The following is an 11359-nucleotide window of genomic DNA, read 5'->3' on the forward strand; positions in this document are numbered from 1 at the left end:
TCACCACAATCAATGTCACATATCACATATCATACATATCACATGTCCATCATCCCCGATAAAATCTGCTTTTGAGAGTCGCTGAGAAAGTCTCCAGCCAGAAAGAGGTCATAGACATCCTGTGCTTTAGGGATGAAGAAACGACACCCACATACACACACCCCAGAGGAAGGAAAGGGCCTACAGAAACCCCCAGGGCTGATCTGAGGTAGAGCAGACACCAAGAACATTGTCCTCTGGATCCAGTTCCCTGCTTTGATGCTCCCCAGGGCCCGATTACCCCCAAGTAATTCTACTCAGCTCTAGGAAAAGACCATTTTTGACCAAATGTGCCTTTATCAAGGAATTCCTGGGGAAGCTGTAATTAGGAGAAAGACGATAGGTCCCTGTAGAAAAGGGTCTGATGGCATGTTGCTCCCAACCAGGATGATGCTAGGCACGCTACTCAGGGTTTTGCCCTTTAACCCCAGAAGGTGAAACAGCCCAACCACAGGGTAAGGGGGGGGATGCTATATGGAACCAGAGGAGACCCAACCACAAATTAAATCCCTCAGAACAGTTTCCAGACCCCAAAAGTCTCCCACATCAAAACTCCGGACGGGGACCATCTTTGTCTGTTGAAGTATGTTTATTTGTAGCAAAGTGAGCTCTGCAGCAGAGTTAATGAACTCCTAACACTATTTCAGAACATGGTGCTTTGACTGCAAAATACACAGAATTGATGGTTTCAATCAGCCAAACTTTAAACAAAAATTCCCATCAGAGTTGCTTGACTCTCAGCAGCACCTTTAAAACAAGACACCCCTAAGCCTTTACGGAATGTCTGTGTTTTGACAAGACGTGAGCACTCGCAGAAGCCTGGAAAGGGAATGCCAGCAACCTCTCCACCATCTTGGCAACTTTTTCTGTAAATGTAAAGCTATTCTGAAAATGACTCTAAAATAGAAAATTTGTTTTAAAAGTGAAGTCCCGCTGGACATAGTTACATATGTCTGTAATCCCACCACCTAAAAGGCTAAGCAGGGAGGAGGGTTAGGTGTTCAAGACCAGGATGGTGCCGGGATGGGGTGGGAGGTATAGAATATGAACAATACTGAAAACGGATGCATACACAGATCAAGCATTTAAAGAAGCCTGAGTAGGTATTGGGTCGAGCATTTGCCTGGTGCACACAAGTCCCTGGAGCTGATGCCCAGCACCACAACACTAAATAAATAAAATTAACAACTTGCAAAATGTAAGAGGCCAGATGAGTCGGTGGATAGAAATTCCTGCTACCTGAGTTATTCTACATTTGCATCTTGGCACACACGTGTGGACAAACATACCAATGCATGCATGCTTGCATGCATACACACATGAACACACACTTTTTAATTAAAAAGAATCATCTGTAATAAAGAATCACTTGGGCTTTTGTTGTTGTTTTGGGTTTTGTTCTTGTTTTTGAGATGGGAGTCTCACGTATTTCAGGCTGGCCCAAACTCCTGATCCCGGGGATAGCTATGAACTACTAACCCACCTCCTGAGGGCTGGAATTACAAGTGTATGCCACCCCAAGCTGTCTTTTAAAATGCTATTTTTTGAAACAAGATGTCGTTTTTGCTGTTGTTGGTTTTGCCAGTCAGGTTATTGAAGTTGTGAGCTCTCGCCGCTCGAACCTAGAGACTCCTAGCTCTGTACCGTGATGCCTACCACGGTACTTGAGGGATTTGTTCTAAGAAAATCATTACAGCAACCCAAAGATTGATCTAGGATTTACACTGATCAAAACGATGAAAAAGTGGAATATCCTTAGTGTGTTCTAAATAATAGTTTGTTAAATAAAGCAAACCGAGTCCACACCAGCCAAAGCCATGGTGATCATTAAAAATGCTGTGGGTAGAGTTGATAGCAACACAGATTTGTGTTAGGCCAAGTGATCAGCATGTCTGAAGTTCAACCCCTAGCACTCGCACACACACACACACACACACACACACACACACACACACACACACACACAACTGTAAAAGGGATTGAGATTTGGTGAGGAGCTGATTCAGTGATTAAGAGTTCACACCACTCTTGCTGAGGACCTGAGTGGGTTCCCACCTTGCACACCAGGCTGTTCCCAGCAGGCTGTCACTCCAGCTACAGGGGTCTGTCACCTCTGGCTTTTGAGGGCACAGTGCTCACAGTGGGTATACCCGCAGACAGACAGACGTAATCATAATTTTTACAATTTTTTAAATGTGTAAAAGTACTGAGAATTTGAAAGACATAAAAAGAAGTGCGCGGAACATTTTCAAACAGCTTATGGAACAAAATCCGTACACAGAACGATGAGTACATATCGATAAGAAATGCACTCAGTGGCTCTAACAGCACACACTCTCTTAATCCCGGCACTCAGAGGCAGAGGCAGGCGGATCTCTGAGTGCGAGGCCAGTCTGATGTACAACTCAAGTTCCAAGATAGCCAAGGCTACAAAGAGAAACCCTATCTCGGAAAACAAACAAACAAGAAGGAGAAGAAGAAATGCGATAAATGATTTGGCGACTACCAAAACTCCCCTGTGGTGGACAATAACTCTAATTTTCTTCACCTTGGTTACAATTTAGGTAAAAAGAAAAGAGGCCAAACCTACCGACGTAATACTAGAAGCCAAATGTTCCCGTTATGCTTCTTCGCTTATCCTCTGGCCCCATCTTTTTCTCGGTTTCTCTCCCACAAGTACTTTCCAGCCTGGCTTTCATTTTGACCTGTGAGCTCCTGATTTGGGTTGACCCAAGTGCTCTTTATCTACCCAACCTTTGGTGCACCCGAGAGCGTACCGCCCTGGCAGCTCTCTGCTGCCCCCTTCTGCTAGGTACAGACAACCACTGTCATTCCCAAAAGGTCCAGATCTCCACCCTCTGGCCTCTTCCGAAGAAAGCCTTTGCCATCCTGGGGCAAAAGGCAAGCACTCTTTTATATATATTAAGTCAATTGGGAAGAAAAAATATGTTATCCCCACAAAATCCTTCTCTAAAGTTCTCCGAGCTCAGGGACTTCTTGCTGTTAGTAAGGGGCAAGCAAGGCCACCAACACCGCGCTGAAGGTCTGACTTCTTCCCCTTCTGTCGGTTCTCGGTCCACAGGTCAGCCAGTGTCTGGGCCAGCAGTGTCCAGAGGAAGCGTTCTATACCTATGCTGTCTACATGCTGGACACCAGCCACATGTGACCAACCAAGTATTTAGAATATGAATATGATTGGGAAAATGATAGATAGATATATATATATTAACTTTTTTGTTTATTTGTTTTTGACACAGGGGCTCACGTTTTAGCCAAGACTGCTATGGAAACCACCGTGTAGCCCACACTGACCTCAAACTCATGACAATCTTCCTGCCTCAACCTTCCAAGTACTAAGATTATGGTTGTGAACCACCAATACTTGGCTACTTTTTTAAAAATTGCTCTTATTGCAACTTAAATGGCGCTGGCTGGCCTAGAACTTGCCATGTTTCCAAACTGGCCTTGAAAGAGAACTTCCAGGGGACATGATTTCAGTTCCCAGCACCCATATTAGACAATTCGAAGCCTGTAACTGCAGCTCCGTGGGGGGAGTCTAATCACCTCTTCTGGCCTCCACAAATACGTGGACAATGACATATGGGTTTGCAATAAATGTCTATTGGACATCGCTCGTTCAGACAGAAAAATGATGTCTACATAAAGTCAGCATCAAACAACAGTTTCCTGGAAGTGTATAGAAAAGGCTAAAGCGTAAACAAAATAATAATATTACCTGTTGTATCCAGATGAGGTTGTTGCTTCCCAAGGGCATAAAATTAATAATAACTTCAATTTGAGCCTGTATTAATTAACTAAAACATTGGGTGAATTTGCTTCCCAAGGGCATAAAATTAATAATAATAATAACTTCAATTTCAACCTGTATTTTTTTTTAAGATTTTATTTATTTTTATTTATGAGTACACTGCAGCTGCCTTCAGACACACCAGAAGAGGGCATCGGATCCCATTACAGATGGTTGTGAGCCACCATGTGGTTGCTGGGAATTGAACTCAGGGCCTCTGGAAGAGCAGCAGTGCTCTTAACCGCTGAGCCATCTCTCCAGCCCCAATTTCAACCTGTATTAATTAATTAAAACATTGGGTGAATTTAGTAGCACAGGCCTATAATTCTAACATTTAGGAGGCTGAGGCAGGAGGATTTCAATGACTTCAAGGCCAATATGGGCTGCATATTTAAAACAAAGGTGAAAATACTGCAGAGGGAACTGAGGACTTTAGAATATCCTAAAGATAACAGTTCAGTCTATATGAAAATATATTGTTGAGCTGGCAAATGTTCAGTGGGTAAAAGCGCTTGCAGCTAAGGGAAACTTGAATGAAGTCCCCAGAGCCTCCAAAAGCCAAGAGCAGAAGTCAGCCTGAGGCAAGCGTAGCAGCGCTTCCTTGTGAGGTTAGCCTGGAGAGGCTCTTCTGCCTTTACCGAAGTGGAAGAACAGAAACAATTGCCCAGAGTTGTCCTCTGGCCTCCACAAGTATCTCCTCCCTCTCCCTCTCCCTCTCCCTCTCCTCCCTCTCCCTCTCCCTCTCCCTCCCTCTCCCTCTCCTCTCCCTCTCCTCCCTCTCCCTCTCCCTCTCCCCCTTCTCCCTCTCCCTCCTCTCCCTCTCCCTCTCCCCCACACACAAAACACACACTACAGTTATAGTAATAATATATAAAATACATAAACAGTAGAAAACATTGTTATTACAAATTTACCTTTAGAAGCATGAATGTTTTGCCTCTGTGTGCCTCAGAGCCCCAGGGACTGGAGTTACAGATGTCTGTGAGCTGACCTGCAGGTGCTAGGAATTGAACCTGAGTTCTCTGGAAGCCTCTGGCTCTTAACCACTGAGCCACCTCTCTATGCCTACAGACTACTAATAAGTATAGCATTCTATTGTGTGGGGGAAGAAGTCTCATTGTTTTCTAATCTATGAATCAATACACTGATATATTTACTAATTTTTGGCATCTAATTTTTCACCCCTTCAAGGGACAGCCATTAAAGAAAGTTTAATACCTGCTGGTTTAGAGAGATCTTTGGCACTAGGCCCCAGCTGAGCAGACCAGATCAAAATGGATTCATTCATGGGAGAGATATCATGACAAAAGAACAGAACTTGGAAATGGGCCAGTTCTCAAAAAATAAAACAACCCATACAAAGAGCCAGCGTAGTAGTAGGGAGAGCGATTGGTGGTGACCAGTCCTCTTTGACTGTGAAGTCGTCTTTATCCATACTACTCTGTGTTTCAGGGATTCTACCCTCCCACAAATCCTAGCTCAACCTCCATTTGATGGAAATTCGCTTCCTCTTTTTTTTTTAAAGAGTTATTTATTTATTATAAGTGAGTACACTGTCACTGTCTTCAGACACACCAAAAAAGGGCATCAGATCTCATTTCAGATGGTTGTGAACCACCATGTGGTTGCTGGGATTTGAACTCAGGACCTCTGGAGGAGCAGTCGGTGCTCTTGACCACTGAGCCACCTCTCTCCAGCCCAGAAATTGGCTTCCTTTTTTTTTTTTTTTTTTTTGGTTCTTTTTTTTTTTCGAGCTGGGGACCAGAAATTGGCTTCTTAACAATGCCTTTCTGTATGCTTCCCATACTTAGCTGTTCTACAGACGAAATGCTATTCTCAGAGTTTCCAAACATTATTGAAAATTGCGGCACACAAAAAGTTGTCTCTTGCCCCTCCTCACCTCAATATGTAATCCATGATAACTAGCAGTCGGATTTAATTTTTTATATATATTTATATTTTTCCCATATAATCTTTTTCTATATATAAATTATCCAGTTTATTTTGTACATAGGTGTGGGTGGGAGCAAATATCCCAAAATCTGGGACAATCTGAAATTTGAAATACTTCTAGTCCCAAACATTTTGGATAAGAGACATGCAACTTGCACAGTGAAGAGTAGGTAACCATTGAAAAGAGAGGGGAAAGATTTTTATGAATAGAAACTATGTCATAGATTTGTACATGCAAAAAAAAGTCTATTGCTGAATAATGTGTGCTAAATGTAACTCGTATAGGAAAAAAAAATATTTTTACAGTTATCCCTGGCTAGCCAAATTGAGATAGCGAGAGTTAGATATGGATTCAGATAGTGAAGGATAATATAGTTTCCCAACATGTTTTGTTCCAAATTAGATAGCAAGTACCAGGAGATTAAATTAGGAAAAAGTACCCCAAAATACTTATCCAAAGCCAGGTGTGGTAGCACACATCTTTATCCCAACTCTTGGGAATCAGAAGCAGACAAGATCTCTGTGAGCTGGACTCCAGCATCCTCTACATAGTAACTTCCAGACCAGCCAAGGCTGCTGCGGTGAGACACTGTTTCAAAAAACCCAAGAGCCAGATGGTTGGTGGTGCTCGCCTTCAATCCCAGCACTGGGGAGGCAGAGACAGGCACGTTCTTTGTGAATTTGAGGCCAGCATGGTCTTCAGAGTGAGTTCTCACACACACACACACACACACACACACACACACACACACACACACACACACAAAACCCTGACAAAAAAAGAAAGAAAGAAAGAAGAAAAGAAAGGAAAAGAAAAATCAAAACATTTATCTAAATCTATTTGGTTCTGGTTCTTGGTTTTGCTGCACAGGAGGTCTGATTATTTCGTGTTTCTTTAAAAAGAAAATCATCCGGAAATAATATGCATGGAACCATTAAGAATCCTCTCAGTGGGGGTTGGGGATTTGGCTCAGTGGTAGAGTGCTTGCCTAGGGGAAGCGCAAGGCCCTGGGTTCAGTCCCCAGCTCCGAAAAAAATTAAAAAAAAAAAAAAAGAATCCTCTCAGTGGGTTCGATTTCTTTTTCCTTTAACAAAACTGTTATCTGAACATCTTACAGCGAGCACAGTGCTTCTAGTCCAAAAACATATTTTCAGGAGGCCCCTGAGGACCTGGAACCTGGAGCACACGGAATACGTTGATGACTCTCCTTAGTTGTGTTCAGTTTTGTGGTTGGCCAGGTCATCAGGTTTAATCTCTTTGACTCTTTTTAGTCTCTTCAGGCTCTCAGATTCGCAGGACAGCCACACTCCCCAAAGGCTAACTTCTGGAAGGGGCAGGCCTGAAAGCCACAGTGGCGGCCATCTCTGAATGATGATGTCCCCTTGTCACTTTGCTTCCAATGCCTACGGCAAATGGCTGAATTCTTTATATGGAGATGCTGGTCATGGATATAACCATTTTAAATATTCCAGCATTGTCAACTTTATCATGAACAATGCTTTCCAGAGACCTTGCTTCCCATATCTGCCCAAAACTAGAATATTTTTTAAAGAAAAAAAAAGGGGACCTATATCAACCAAAAAATTTGAAAAATATTTCAATTTTCCTTCATGTGGAAGTTGAACATCTCTTTGATGCACTTGGAATTTATCACTTTGTGAGGGTTCCATTAAATATTCGAACTGTTTCTCTGCTAAATTATTTGGCTTTTTCTTATTTTGAAAGTTCTTTATAAATTATGTTCCAAAAATTTTGTTTCTCTCTTTATTTTACTTATGAAGTATTTGGGAGTGAGGGCATTTGTTTTTGGTTTTGTTTTATTAGTTGATGGTGGTACACACCTTTAATTCCAGTACTTGGAGACAGAGGTAGGCAGAACTCTGATTCAAGGCCAGCCTGATCTACAGAGTGAGTTCCAGTACAGCAAGGGTTATGCAGGGAAACCCTATCTCAAAAAAGAAAAAGGAAAAAAAAACAAAACAAAGAAAGAAACAAAATATCTACATATAATTTTGTTGGGGGAAGAACAGTAAATCAAATGTCGGCATGTATGACAATGCATAAGGAAGCCTGTTATTTTGTAAGCTAATCAAAATAATTCTTAGGAGCTGGAGAGATGGCTCAGCAGCTAGGAGAACTGGCCACTCTTCCTGAAGACCTGGGGCCTGGGTTCAATTCCCAGCATCCACATGGCAGCTTACAACTGTTTGTAACTCCAGTTCCAGGGGATCTGGTACCCTTACACCGACATATATGCAGGCAAAAACACCAATGCACATAAAATAAAAATAAATAATTTTTAAAAATTAAATAACTTTCTTTTTTTCTATTTATTTTCTATGTATGGACATTTTGCCTACATGTATGTTTATATACCATGTTAATGCAGTACTCAGAGGCCAGAAGAGGACATTGGATCCCTAGAACTGGAGTTACAGAAGATTACAAGCCATCATGTGGGTGTTGGGAATTGAACGTGGGTCCTGTATAGGAGCAGCCAGTGCTCTTAACCACAAAGCCATCTCTCCAGCTGACAAATAAAATAATTTTAAAGGGCTATATCTTTTTAGGATTGCGTTCCCTAATTTCTGTGGGTTTTGTTTTCACAAATAAACAGTCAATAGGCTTCCATCCAAATACATGATGATGCTCATATGTTCCCTTTCAGTGTATTTCCAGCTTTGTCTCAACTACGCTAAGGCTATAAAATCTACTTATTCTTATTACTAACATCAACACATTAAATTCTCAAGGACTAAATAGTCTTACATAATAAACACCAAGGCACACAGGTATTTTTTGCAGTTGAAGCTAAACTATGCGATTGTATGAAATAGTTGCTTGTAAGTTCAAATAAACAAATCTGAACTCTAGAGCATCTAGTAATGCCCATGTGTGACAAAGACATTTAGTAATGTCCATGTGTGACCAGGACATTTAGCAATGTCGTCCACGTATGACAAAGAGCCAGCTCCTTGAAAGAACCAGAGTGTTGCAGAGAATAACCTTGGAAGTGTGTCTTAAAACCGATGTCAGCCTCTGTAGAGATCACTTGCGTGTTTGGCAAGTGGCTTTCTGCCAGAGGAATAGCATGGAACGGGGTCTGAACAGGGTCTCTGTGAAGCCCTTGTAAACTACCTCTGCCCCATTAACCTTCCTTCATTACAGCTAGACGGGAGTTACTGCCAGCCACTGGGTTCTTGCTGACTGTCTTCAACAATTATAGAATCATTCATTATCTTGCCCTGCCCTTGGTGTGCCTAATGTGTGTGTGTGTGTGTGTGTGTGTGTGTGTGTGTGTGTAACAGACAGACAGAGAGACAGATACACACACACACACACACACACACACACACACGGTTAAAGAACAGCCTTTGAGCCTTTGAAAGATGGTTCTCTCCACACTGTAGGTTCTGGGGATTGAACTCGGGCTGTCTTGCTTTGCAGCAAGCTCCTTTCCCTGCCCGCTGAGCCATCTTTCCTGCCCTGATCACATTTTTGTCTTAGTTTAGTTCTAACCGTGTAATAAAAGCCTTTGTCTCCTCTGGGGGGAAAAACTTGAAAGGAAAATCACAGCAGAAAGCCGGGTGTCGTTGTATCTCGCCAGCACTTGAGAGGCAGAAAGAAGCAAGGAGGCCAGCCATGAATGTGAGGGCAGCTTGGTGTACATCGTGAGTTCCAGACCAAGACCCGTCAGTAGTAGAGTGCCAGATTGGCCCGGTAAGGCCCTAGGTTCAATTTCAGGCACCACATATAAAAAAGCAAATCAGATCGGGGGTTTTTACATGTGATGGCTGAATGGCTTTGAAGGACCTAATTTAGTCTCCTGTGACCTGGTGCCAGGTAGCTCTCCTTACCTGTGGAAAGCCACCACTCTCTCCTTTCTGTCAAGGTTCTGTGTCTGCCTTCACCGAGGTCGCCTTCCACACATCCCCAGGTGCACTTCTGGCTTCTTTTCTGCCCTCAGTATGAACCCTTCCCTGCCTCCAATTCCCAGTGCACGGAAAAGCATTATACTAAAAGGTGGGTTTTTTTCCAATATGATTTAAAAGCTCGATCCTACATCCTCTCCTCCCTGAACCCTGCGATGCCGCACATTTGAAACTAATTAAAAAGATCTGTATCCTGTAATTCCTGAGAAGCTATCAGCGTGTGTCCTTGAACCTCTTATGAAGCCGAGAGCACACTGCACACACTGTATTCATTTTACCGAGGGATGTGCGGGAGCCAATATTCTCAGCTCTTCTCAACTCCCACTCAGCAACAGCATCTTGGCAGCTTTGAGATCAGCAAGGGTGCGGGTATCTCCGCCGGGAAAACTGAAGTGCTACACAGTCAATCTAACACTCCGAGCACTGTCAAACATTCCAGCACACCTCGGGTGTGTGGATTCTTTCGGTTTCTAGTGACAGAGACCCACTTGAGCATAAGTAGAAAGGGGAAGTTATCAGGAGGTCCTGCCGGTAAGGTGCAGTGTCATCGATGAGTGGGTGACACAAAGGCCTTGGAAAGGAGCTGGAACTGGGGGGTTGGGAATCCTCCGAACTCTTCACCCTTCTTTGTTTACGGTGTATGCTTCTTTCCCTAACAACCAGCTTCCCTGGCTCCTAATCTACCTGGAGGGCATTTTCCTTGGTCCCAAGTCCAGCTTCTCAGGCAGGGACTTGAATTGGAAGAAAATTCTATCATAGCCAATGCCTGCCTGGTCAAGGCGAAGTCTGTGGGAGTGGGTAGAAACAAGGCCATCAGCCCAGAAAGACCAAAGTACTCACAAAGACCTTGTTTCAGCACCGACCCACTCTCTCTGGCACTGTCATCTCATCAGATGCTACACATACAGGTTAGCCAGAAGGTATTTCGTGGAGGGGTATTCATCTCTGACATTTCCAGACTTGGATTGTGAACAGTCTGGAGTGCACAAGCTACATGGGGATGCCATGTCCATCCATGGATGTGGGAAGACAACAGTTTCTATACACTTCTATTTCTAGCACCCCCCCCCCAGCTGGGGACCGAACCCAGGGCCTTGTGCGTGCTAGGCAAGCGCTCTAACCGCTGAGCTAAATCCCCAACCCTATTTCTAGCATCTTTAGCATTACAAAGCACTTCCCAGGTAAAAGGCCCTGCTCTAGACATCACAGGGGAAGATCAACTACAACAGGAAAACTCCCTGAGAATTCTCAAAAAAAAAAAAAAAAAAAAAGTTCCTGTCCCCGAAGGCTGAGGACTTAGCTTGCAGAGGACTTCCCTAATGTTTGTGGGTTCCAGCCCCAGCACTGTAGCCTGGGTGTAGTGCTAGGTCCTTGCTTGCACTCTAGAAGTTGAGAAGGAGAATTGAAGGTCAGAGTCATTATATACAAAGTCACAGCCACATGCAACTTTGAGGTAAGCCTTAAAGGCTACACAGGACCTGTCTTTAAAAAACAAAAAACAAAAAAACAAAACAGTAATGACAAAGAAACAAAACCAAACTACAGAAATAGGCATAATTTGGGGGTTGGGAGCCTTGTTTGTTTGTTTGTTGAGACTAAGTCTCACTAATATAGCCTTAATTGGCC

This window comes from Rattus rattus, chromosome 6 (genome assembly GCF_011064425.1).
Source record: "Rattus rattus isolate New Zealand chromosome 6, Rrattus_CSIRO_v1, whole genome shotgun sequence".
Lineage (NCBI taxonomy): Eukaryota > Metazoa > Chordata > Mammalia > Rodentia > Muridae > Rattus > Rattus rattus.